Below are 12,002 nucleotides of genomic sequence, written 5' to 3' on the forward strand. Positions count from 1 at the left end.
CCAAAGAAAGCTGGTCCCTTTTATTTTAATTAACATGTTTATGTTTTGTCTAGATCTTATCAACTATTAATGCCATCATCTGTAAATATTATTGGGAATGACGTGTTTTAAATCATTTCTGTATCTGATCATGGTAGATTGCATCATCAACCTTAAGATTCGAACTCTTGGCATATGAGTAAAGTGCCAAGTTCATATGTCAATTGATCTAACTTCATTTATAATTATCTTTTGAAATCGGGCACCTATGCCATCAGATTACCAGCCACAAAGAGGTTTAACTAGCTTTTTCATTATTATTTTATTTTTAGAACAACAATATATTAAATAAAATAACATCAAGCAAAGCACTAGATGTCACAAAGAGTACAACAAAATAATACAATTACAATTACAATAAACCATGCTTAAAAGAGCAAAGGGCATTGAAGACACTCCAACCACGAAATCTGCTTTTGCTTGCATTTAGTAGAATACCACTGATAGGATTGTGCAATGATAAGTTCAGTAATGCAATGATAACTAGCTTTTACCTTATTCATAACTCCATCAGTGTCGGTTCTGGATTTTCCGATGCTCGGGGCTTAGCGGCCAAATTATGCCCGTAATAAATTTTGAAAAGCAATGAAACACTATATTTAGGTGTTTGGAAATTGGATCTGTCTAAAGTATAAAATTCATTTTCATGTTGATATTTGTTAAATAAAGATTATAAAGTTAGGATTTAAAGATCTAAAACAAAAGTTAATTTCAAGGTTGAAATATAATTGAGCTAAGGGGTTGACTCGTCTCATGGATGACATGTTCCGTTTTATAAATATGTAATATTTTTGTATCAGGAATGATGGTGAATTACGAATGCTAATTTTACATGTAATAAAATGTTAACAAAAGTCTATAGTCTTAAGCAATTACAGTATTAAAACGTTTATTTAATAGACAACTAACCAAAATCAAAAACTATAAATGTAATATTAAAAAAAAAAAAAACCCTACAAATGTAAGATAAACTACCATGTTAATATATGGAGCAATAATTAAACGATCAAAACCTTTATTTAATAGCCAACTGAGAAAGTTAGAAAGCTGCATAGTTAATGTCTTTATAGTATAGGGACTAATATTATAGTTTTAAATTATTGTAGGGGTTTTATAGAAAAAAATGAAAAAAATAATGTGTTACTGTTCGTCTTCTTCCTCTCTTGTTGACTTCTTCCTCTGCTTCAAAACTCCATTAAAATGCAACTTTAAGTTTCACTTTATTTTATACTTCATTTCCTATAAAACATTATTTAGTTATACGCAATCATCCAAATTTACCTCAAAATTGTATGCCCCTAAGTTTCTTGTCGCTCAGGGCTGTCGCCCAGACTGCCCATAGCCAGGCCCGGCTCTGAACTCCATTTCGTACTTTCCCTTGAGTTTCCGAAGTGTCAAACGCAAAACTTCTAACGAGCAAGTCACTAAACCTAATTACTAACTGTAAATGCATAGTCGTCATTGACCAAACTTGTCACGAACAACCCCTCGAATAATTGCTTTAGATCTTAGACCATGCTGGATCTCTTTTAGCTTATTTCGTGTTAATTTTAGAGTTTGTATATTTAACAGTGCGCAATTTGATGATATGTCATATTTAATAAAGATCGAAGATCAATTTATTAATTAAAAGAATGGGTACGGTTCAAGTAAAATTTACAATTTAATATATGAAAAGAACATTGATTGAAATCTAATGTGTGTGTGTGTATCCCCATAACATGTCCTTTGGAAAATACAAAGTCGCATCATTGCATCAAACATGAAACTCTTAAAATATTCACACAAAATATGTGTCTTTGTCTCTTTGATGTTACCTTGAATGAATATTAATTCAACGTGAAAATATACTAAATATATAGCATGTGCAATAGCTTCCAAGAGTAACGATATTATGAGAGTGACGTATCTTTAAACTTGAGATTCGTTGTATGGCATGACTCCTTTGGGTTTATAGGAATTTATAGATGGTTCTTGCGGTTTCGTCATATATGCGGTTTTATATGATCTTCACCATATGCTAATTGTGCATATAATACAATCATACAAGTAGGAATGAGCAAAAACCGAACCGAAAAACCAAAAACCGAACCGGAAAACCAAAAACCGAAAAAAACCGATAAAACCAAACCGAAAACCGAACGAAATCCATTGGTTTGGTTTTCGTTTTCTAAAAACCAAACGAATCGGTTCGGTTTTCGGTTTCATATGCCAAAAAACCGATCAAAACCGAACCAAACTAAATATATTTTAATTTATTTTATTTTTATATCATATTACATTTATTTTTATTACTTATAATTTATAAATATGTTAATAATTTAATCTTTTTATCTTTTTATTGTACAAATCTATACAAATTGTATATTTTTAATAAAAACGTGCAGTAAAAACAATTCGTTTTATAAAAGTTATACAAATTTTAACACCTAAAAAATATAATTACTTAATAAAAAGCTTCTCTGTATTTGAATTTTTATATCATATTCTTTTCTTAACAATTGAAAGTTAAATTTATAACATAATATTTTAAAAAAACTTAAAAAATAAAATTCATTAAAAAAACCAAAAAAAACCGAAACCGATCCAAACCGAATCGGAAAACCGAGAAACCGAACCGAACAAAAACCGAATCCAATGGTTTTGGTTTTCTAAAAACCGAATTGATCGGTTTTGGTTTCAGTTTTAAGCAAAAACCGAACCAAACCAATCCATACTCACCCCTACATATAAGTATTGTTTTTGATATATTCTAGCTAGAGATAGAAAACACAAGACAAAAACAATGATTTTATAAGATTTCAAGTATTATATATTGTCAATAATAATAATTTAAGTTAGATAAAATAAGAAATATATTTTTGTTTTATTGCATGTGCGACGATATGAAAATTGAGTTTATATATGGATGCCGCACATCATGGCTCTCAATCCATATCATTCTCCATTTCCGGCCAATCACGGTGGCACACGCCATGTGCACTTTCTCCCCCGCCGCCCTACTAAATAATACCAACCATCTTTCTTTTATTTTCCAATTGGCATTATTAGATTCTTCTAAAATATTTATATGTACATGCATCATTTTAACCATTAAAGAGTTTATTGAAAAGATAGTAAGAAGAAACTCGACTTAAAAAGTAAGATCAATAAAAATTGTTTTGCTATAAAAGAAGCGCATCAAAATCGTCGAAATTAAGAGCAAAAATACCTCTAACTAAATGTATACGAGTATTGTACATGACTGACTATCTTGAAACTCTTTAATTCAATTCAACCCTTAAAGCTTAAATACCATTGCTAGAGGACCCTAAAAACCGACTGAACACAATATCATGCATACCATATGACACATTCATACGCATATGCACATAGGCGACCCAATAGGGGGCAAAAAGGGGGCCAATGCTCCCTTAAAACTTAAATTGTGCCATATTTTTCTACGAGTAAATTTTGGTCCTTTTTGAATTATTTTTTTTTATGTTACCCTCCTACATATGCACATTACATTTATGTTTTGTGTGTGACTTCAAGATATCGCAACGGTAGGTTAGTTTTCTTCAAAAGTATACAATAATTTGATTTTATATGTTATAAAGTGTTAATGACTTAATGTTAATGATTATGCTCAACTATAAATACAGTCACAAAAGTTTTATGAAAATATTATGTCTTTCTGAATCATGACAAATTGACAACACGTAAAAAGAACACTAAACAAATATGTCAAGATGTGACATGACCTTTCACTCATTTGAGAGAGGTCAAAGGTGTCAAAGGACGTACCTAATGTTCATCGATGCATTTCTTTTGTATGTTGGGGATTTCAATATCCGAAGTAAATACAAATAATAATAATAATAAAAAATGTTAGATCAACAATCAATTACAAACAAACTTTTACAAAAACTCATATGTAAATTAAATTATATGGACCAATTATATGTAACATTTTTTTCTCTTTTTTCATTCTCACTTTTTATTTCATCCTACTATACGAATCAATTTGTAAAAATGAATTTGTTTTTAGTCTGTGTATTTAACATTTATATAAATTGAAAAATGGGGAAATAGAATAGATAATCGCACTGTACAACGGTATTCATTAAGGCTGTTTGATCAATGTCGTTGAACCGATCAAAATTAAAACTAAATACCAATAATTAGTACGGGTAAATAATAGAGTATCGTATCCTCAGGGAATCATGGGAAAGTATTAAGTAAATTACAAGAATTAATTAAACTAGACATAAACTTAAAATTGATTGATTGATTGGTTTGTTTGATTAAAACTAAAATTGAGCATAAACTTAACAAAATACTTCAATTAACAAAGTAGATCATTCTCATGCTCCCAACTTATATTCGTTGGAAATCACATAGACATGATTCGTTATAATGTTTGGAATGAATGAACTTAAGAATTAAAGTAATCGGTTGTGATGATTCACGATAATGAAAAACCGAGGAATTGACACAACTAGATTTTCAATTCATTAAAATAGAATTACAAGTTCATGAGAGATTCTTTCAATAATCCATGATTAACAATAATTTGGAACCAAAAGATGGATGAAATTCATTCAAAGTCATAAACATGTAATCATTCATTCAAATCCAAACAACATTAGATGCAAAACACAATTAAGAATTAAACATCTAATCCAACATGAATATGAGAAAGGTTGAACATAAAAGTCTTACATAATTGTTCACATGAGAATGATCAAAGAAAACCTAGCCTATAATCTTCATCATTGATTCTTCAATTAAGGCTTTGATCTCCATGAAAATATGAATTGATGATGAAATTGGGGTGTTGTGTGTGTTAGAAAACTGCCCAGGGATGAGAAAATATGAAATGGTAACTTCCAAATTCGTGTATGAAGGTGTTATAAACTGAAAAGTAATTAAATCCCTAATTTTCGGATTTTTAGTGCAGCTCTGGCCGTCCCAGACTGCCCTCCAGAAATGGCAGTTTTCCAGATTTTTGCCTTGACGCTTCTTGACTTGATTCTTGACTTTGCTTGACTTCTTAATGATCCATTTAACTTCAATTTGTCACCAAAAATCTGAAACACTTAAACAAACATAAACACGCCCTAATCGTCTATTAACATTCACAAAACATGTTCGTTTTCATACTTTAAGATTAGACGAATTACGCGTTTATCATTGTTCATATTGTGGTCCAAACCGAAAAAACCGAGAAACCGAACCTTTTTGGGACCGAAACCGAATAGAACCGAGCTCACCGGTCCGGTCCTCGGGTCTCTAGTTTTATGTCATTCGGTTCTCGGTTCGGTCCATGTCTAACCCGTGAAAACCTAAGGTTTGAACCGAACCGAGAAATGGGACATCAATAGTTCATATATTCGGTATTCTCACTCTTGAGAAGAGTAATTTTTATTATATTCGGATGCTTCATGCTTGTTCTTGAAAGCCAGGTTGTTATGTGGTTGGTGGTTTAAAATATTGAGCAATATATTTCCATAGTTCGATGTTTGTACTATTTTCATATATAGTTAGAAAATAAAAGCATGTCGATATATTTTATTTTAAGTGCTGCCATTGAATTTAATTGTGGCCATAAGTTGTTTGTCTTAGTTATGTTTCATTAATTTTCGCAGTATGCAAGCAGCCAACGACACTGTTTTCTCCAATAGAAGTCATTATATGTTAATTTGGCTCGGTCTCTCGGTCCAACCGTACAAACCCGAGAACTGAATGCAAACCGAGCACGAACCGAACTGAGAATATCGGTCCAGTTCTCGGCTTTAATTTTTGAGAAAAATGGTTCTCGGTTCGGTTCTGTAAAAGTTCGGTTCGGTCCGGTTCTTGGACCGTAAACACCCCTAGTATTCATAATGATGTTCCATATTTCAATTTTCCAAAAAAAAAAAAAAAATTCATATAGTTGCGTACATTTGTACTGAATTTTTCTTTTCATATACCATTACACATATATTTAGCTACCATAAATCAACAACCATATATTGTCACATGCTCTTGATTTACAAACAAAATGGATGACATCCTAAAAAAGTCCAAAATTAATTGATTATCAAACAACATTGATACCGTCAAATGAATAGTTTCCACTTCCGACAAACCGGTCACAACAGTTCGTTAGAAAAAAGGATCATTACCGAACCATATATATGTTCAGCTCATCAGTTAAACTGTTAAAGAACACACTATAATTTCACCATCATCTCATCATAATTAATAAGCTTCCATGGGCATGGTCCATCATATCCTGTGAGCATGACCATTCTAGCTAGCTAGCTACATCATATGTATATTCAATATAATAGCTATTCATCGTTTAATCTTATGTTATTATTTTTAAAAACTAGACTCAATAATTTATATGAATCGAGTAATTAATTAAGAATTTAAGATTGCAAATGATGTTAATTGTCAATAATTAACATTAATCCTTGTTAGATGTACAATGTTAGACATGAACCCATATATCTAGTACGATTGAGGCATTACTAGTTTTGATGCCATCTACTCATCATCTATGATACCTAATTTAATTTGATACCTTTTTTTTGTTTTTTGTTTTCCGAATTTCGAACAAACTAACACCCCTTACATCATCAACCGTACGTATATTTTATTAAGTTCTCTGGTAGTTGTTGCAGTCTGGGCCTTTCAAAAAAAGGAAAAAAAAAAAAAACATCAACTAGTCGAGAAAGTTATAAAATGTTTGGAGTATAGCAATATGTTTCATATAGATTAACAAAGAAATTTAACCTACAATCTAAGGCCATCTCCAACGTCCCCAGTGTTGAAAAGCTTTAGTGCCGGCTTGCGTTGCTAAACCATTGGAGAACCGGTGTTAAAGTCGGTTTCATATGTTCAATTTTATATACTTAGCATCGACATATCAGTTTTAAAGGGGTTTTCTTTTTTTCAGTGTTAAAACAACCAATCAAAAACAAGAAAAACAATAAAAAAAAAAAATTAACCACACTACCACCACCCAACTCTTCCCAAGGTGGACACACCCACCTTGAGGCTTCCATATCACTACCACACCATCTCTTGTAATGGACCACCTTGAGGCTTCCACATCACTACCATGCACCATTACAATGGTGAAAGATAAAGCTTAATGGTTAGTGATAAAAAAAAATGGTTCAATGCTACATTAAAGTGCTATACTGACATAACTATATATATAAAGTTGAGAAATGAAATAGAACTAATAAAATTACAATTGGAGCTGATCTAAAATGGGAATTAAACAACAATAAGAAACTGCCGGCTAAATAAGCTTGGATTCATAGATCATTCCATATTATTGTACGTACACAAAATCATATATATGTCGTATACACTCATAACTAAACACCAAACACTTGCTCAACAAAAATCATTTGTGCTAATTCTTTAATGTAAAGTTAAGTTAAAGTTATACATGCATGTAAAGTGTAAACTAACCAAAATTGCTTACGCAGTACTCGTGTCCACTATTGGTTTATGGGCATCGTTATTCAATTTGTCTATTTCAATAAATATAATTATCAATAAAAAAAAAACATTAAATGCAACTCTTTTGAGAGTATTTAACATACATAAAATTATTATATCTTTTAGGGAACGTGCATAAAAAAACTTGTATCTTTCATATTAAGAGTCTGTCCCCTGTTCTTCATGATAAATGTACAAACATTTTATGCACCTTAAACACAGTCCTAGAGGCTGTATTTAGCAAACCCCTGTCTTTTATATAAAAACTCATTCTTAAAAATTTTAAAGATAAATATACAATTATTTAATTCACATTAACAACAATACTTAAAATACCCCTGATTTTTATTACTCTATCTACTTAATATAGTGATGTCCTAAAACTACCTTACTTAAATAGTTTACAAATTTATCCCTAACTTCTAAAAACAAAAAATCAATCAACCAATGAGATACGTTAGTTCATCAAATTTTGGTTTTGCCTATTTGATAAACAAAAAAGAAAATAAGAAAGGAAATTACAAACATATTGTTGACTTTCCAGCCCTCAATAATAAGCCCAACACAAAAAAATAATTAACGGCAAATGACTTTTCAGACAGTTGTATTGTACAACTATTTGATGCATATATTGTTGTGTATAATCAAAATAGTTACTCAGTACAACTTTATAAAAAAGCTATTTTGAGTAATTATTAGTATTATAAGTGTATATTTTTGAAAGAAATTAAGCATGAAGTTTAAATGAAGATTTAAAGAAAAAAAAGGAAAGAATGTTTATACGTACCGACACAGGGGTATGAACAGGAAGACAAAGGCAAAAATTTGCACAGAGCCCACAACCTTCCATGCTGTTTTGTAGCCTTCCACACACACAAACATACGTCTTGCTAATTAATTGAGTTAAATTAATGAATACTCGTATAACCTAGCATAAATTGAGTTAAATTAATTGGGTCTTGCTAATGAATACAATAAGTATACCTTATTTTAAAGTTCAGAAAGTAGATTTCTCTTATATCTATTAAAAAAAAATGATGTGATTGATTTAAGTTTTTAAAAATGGTAAATGATATTAGTATTACAGTATATATTTAATATATTTATCATATTTATGCATAATTTAACTAATTTTTTTTTTTGAACGACAGTGGTGATTGGACTTAGCGGCATACCTTTTCATCGACCGGTAGAGATTGACCAAGTCACTAGCACAGTCAATCTGAAGGCATGACTGATGGTGGAAGTCCCACTACATGTTCTCGAGGAAACTAGTTAATGCTAGAGAAAACCCCCATGCTCTACCTCATTGGAAAAGACTTCCCAATATGTTTTTCAAAGGTTTTCAACTCGTGACCAAAATTTGACTGAAAGACATAAGGGGTATTAAATGTCCAATTAAACTAAATCCCAAGGACTAATTAATATTGGGAATAATAGTTGTATATTTTGTTATGTAAATCACAAATGAAATAATATTGTTTTTAGTGAAACATAAGCTCGCATGTGTAGTTGAAAGCGCGAATTCGATTTTTAAAGGTTTCCATATGATGTGAGATTTAGGTGAAGGTATTTCACCGACATCATAAGCCCATATTAAATGACTTGATTGGTATCCAATGTGGTAAAAAACAAGAGTTTTCCCCGTTATTATTTTTTATTCGGGTAGATTAATTGAAATTCCCGAGATTATAGTTGTTATTGCATTTTTGCATAATGTAATATAATTTACAACAAAATATATATATTTATATATATATATGGGACAATCAAATAAGAACAGTTTTAAAATAAGAACGGTAATAACACTTAAAAAAATATCATTTTGATGCATTAAAAGTCTATAAAACTAACATAGTGCATAACTAATTATCATTATTTAAGTGTATAGCAACATATTGGCCTGTTAAAATGAAAAAAATTATGTTTTTTGTTTTGTGCATCCATCTTGGATGCATATTCTTCAAAATGATGTATCCACAAAAAAACGTGATTTTTTCGATTTCGATGGATCAATGTGTTGTTAAACACTTAAATGATGATAATTAGTTCTGCACTATATTAGTTTTATGGACTTTTAATGCATCAAAATGATGTTTTTTTAAGTGTTCTCACCGTTTCTATTTTAAGATTGTTCTCACCGGAGTGTTTAAATATACCCGTGTTAGCTACTTTATCATTTTTTCTCAAAAATAAGTATATTTCATAATTTTTAATTGCATATAACAGGGGAAATAATGGTTTTGGATACTTAAAGAACACATCATTACAACAAAAATGTCACATCACACCTTTTTTGTCACACATCTAAAAAAATTAAAGAAATATATTAATTTGTTTACACTTAAATTTGTTTAAAAATCATTCATATTTCAAAGTGTGAATAAATTTGAAAGTCATAATTTTTTTCACAATTATAAATCTATGAAAAAAATACTCACACTTAAAATTATTAACAAATGTCAAATATATACACACTTAAAAGTTCGATAGTCAATTTGTACACTCAACTTCTTACGCTTCTTATTGTGTGATGAAATTTGGTGTGTCAAATTTATTCCACACTTTTAAGTGTCTACAATTATATATTTTTACACACTTAGAAATGTGAACATTTTGTTTTCATATATATATATAAATGTGAAAAAAGATTTAAATGTGTAAATACTTTGATCTTAAAATTTTTTAGACATTTATAAGTGTGAAAAATTAACAACTTTTTTTAAATTGTGAAAAAAAAAAAGTGTAAGCAGATGATATATTTTGTAGCGCACATTTTACAACTACGAATTTAAGAGTTATCATGTGATCAACTGATCACTTGAATTTATCTTTGCAGAAGCTAGCATGGTATAAAATCATAAATACAAGCATATATACATAGAAGATGTAGAGGAATAAAAATGCCAAACCTGACAAAGAGAACAAGAGAACGCGTTGGTGACGAGGTATGGGCGCCAATTAAGTATAAAAACTTTGTGCAAACATGAAGAAGTTCTGATGGATCTTTAACATGCCATAAATCAAGTCCAGATATATATCTCTAAAAAAAAGTGCCCAAGTTGAATATTCTTTAACATTTTTTTTTATCATAAAGTATTTGGACTTTGGTGTTACTGTGTACATTTTCGGGAAAAGGTATAACAAATTAACATTAATCATAATTTATCAAACTTTGTGTTTATAAAATGAATTCGCTAAGGGACATGAGCGTTTTTTTCTCTCTGCTTAGTCTGGCTACATAATACTCGGGATCACTATGTTATTGTTTCATTTGAAAGTTTACATACCGTTGACTCAATTCTATAAAGTTTAATGGCAGTTTATTATAGCCTTATTGGTTTTGTTATCTTTTATTCAATAAACTTTTAGATTTATTAGTTTAATCAATTCAAAGAAAAAATTCACATTTATAAACCCTTTAAACTCCCAATTTAAACAAACTTTACAGTAGGTAAGTGTTGGAATATGATCACGTAAAATGAACGTATGTCCGAAAAGTATTTAAGCCTACGGGGTCACACCTCAACGTGAATGTTAATATAAATTAATTAATATATTAAATGTAATTTATTGATTAATTTGATCACGAAAATCTAACGGGGGTTCGTTAAAAGAGTTAAAAGTTAATGGTACTTAATTAACGGACTTAACGGAGAAGAGTTGGAATTAGAAAACAATTAGGAAACTTCCCTCGAATGTTTTCCAAGGGGGCCGGTCGAATAGGGTATCCAAAACCCTCCAAGACTTGGTTATTAAGTTTCCTAAACCTATAAATATAAACCTATGTTATTTGGTTTTTCACACAATTAAATCCATAGGGTTTTCTCTCCTTTTTCTCCTCTCTCTCTCTCTCTCGGCCGAATATCAAACCCAAGAGGGTTTTGATTTTCGGTTTTCATAGCTAGGAAAAGGAGTTTTCGGGTTAGCTAGCTTTTCGGGTTTAAGCAAAGGGTTGTTCGTGATCAAGTACTAGTATACAACGTTTCACCGTTGAATGTGCAATCGTAGAGAGGTTAAGTTAAACCTTATTTTGTCTTCAATCTCTCCATATTAAGGTACAAATTCTATTCCTTGGTTAATTATTTAAACTACATAGATCTTGTCTTCCGTTGCGTGCTTTGTGATTTGTTATGATAATTAGTTATAAAACCCAACAGTAAGTACATTAACAAATAACAAGCATGATGAGGATCAAACTCTTGAGCTTTATATCTAAAGACAAGGAATTTTCCATTTAATCCAATCCTAGTCATATAGACATATAGTTACTTAAATTGGACGAATAGTAAATAACTAGATTTTAGACCCGTGTCCAACACTGGAGACGAGGACTATTAAAATTATCAATATTAGATATTCATACATTCAACTTATGAAAGTTTATAATTTCAAAGTTGAAGATATACGTAAAAATTAACTGTTTAATTCAAATGATAGCAAATAAAAAGCAAAACAATGTGATATATTTACATTAG

Source organism: Erigeron canadensis, chromosome 5 (assembly GCF_010389155.1).
Source record: "Erigeron canadensis isolate Cc75 chromosome 5, C_canadensis_v1, whole genome shotgun sequence".
NCBI lineage: Eukaryota > Viridiplantae > Streptophyta > Magnoliopsida > Asterales > Asteraceae > Erigeron > Erigeron canadensis.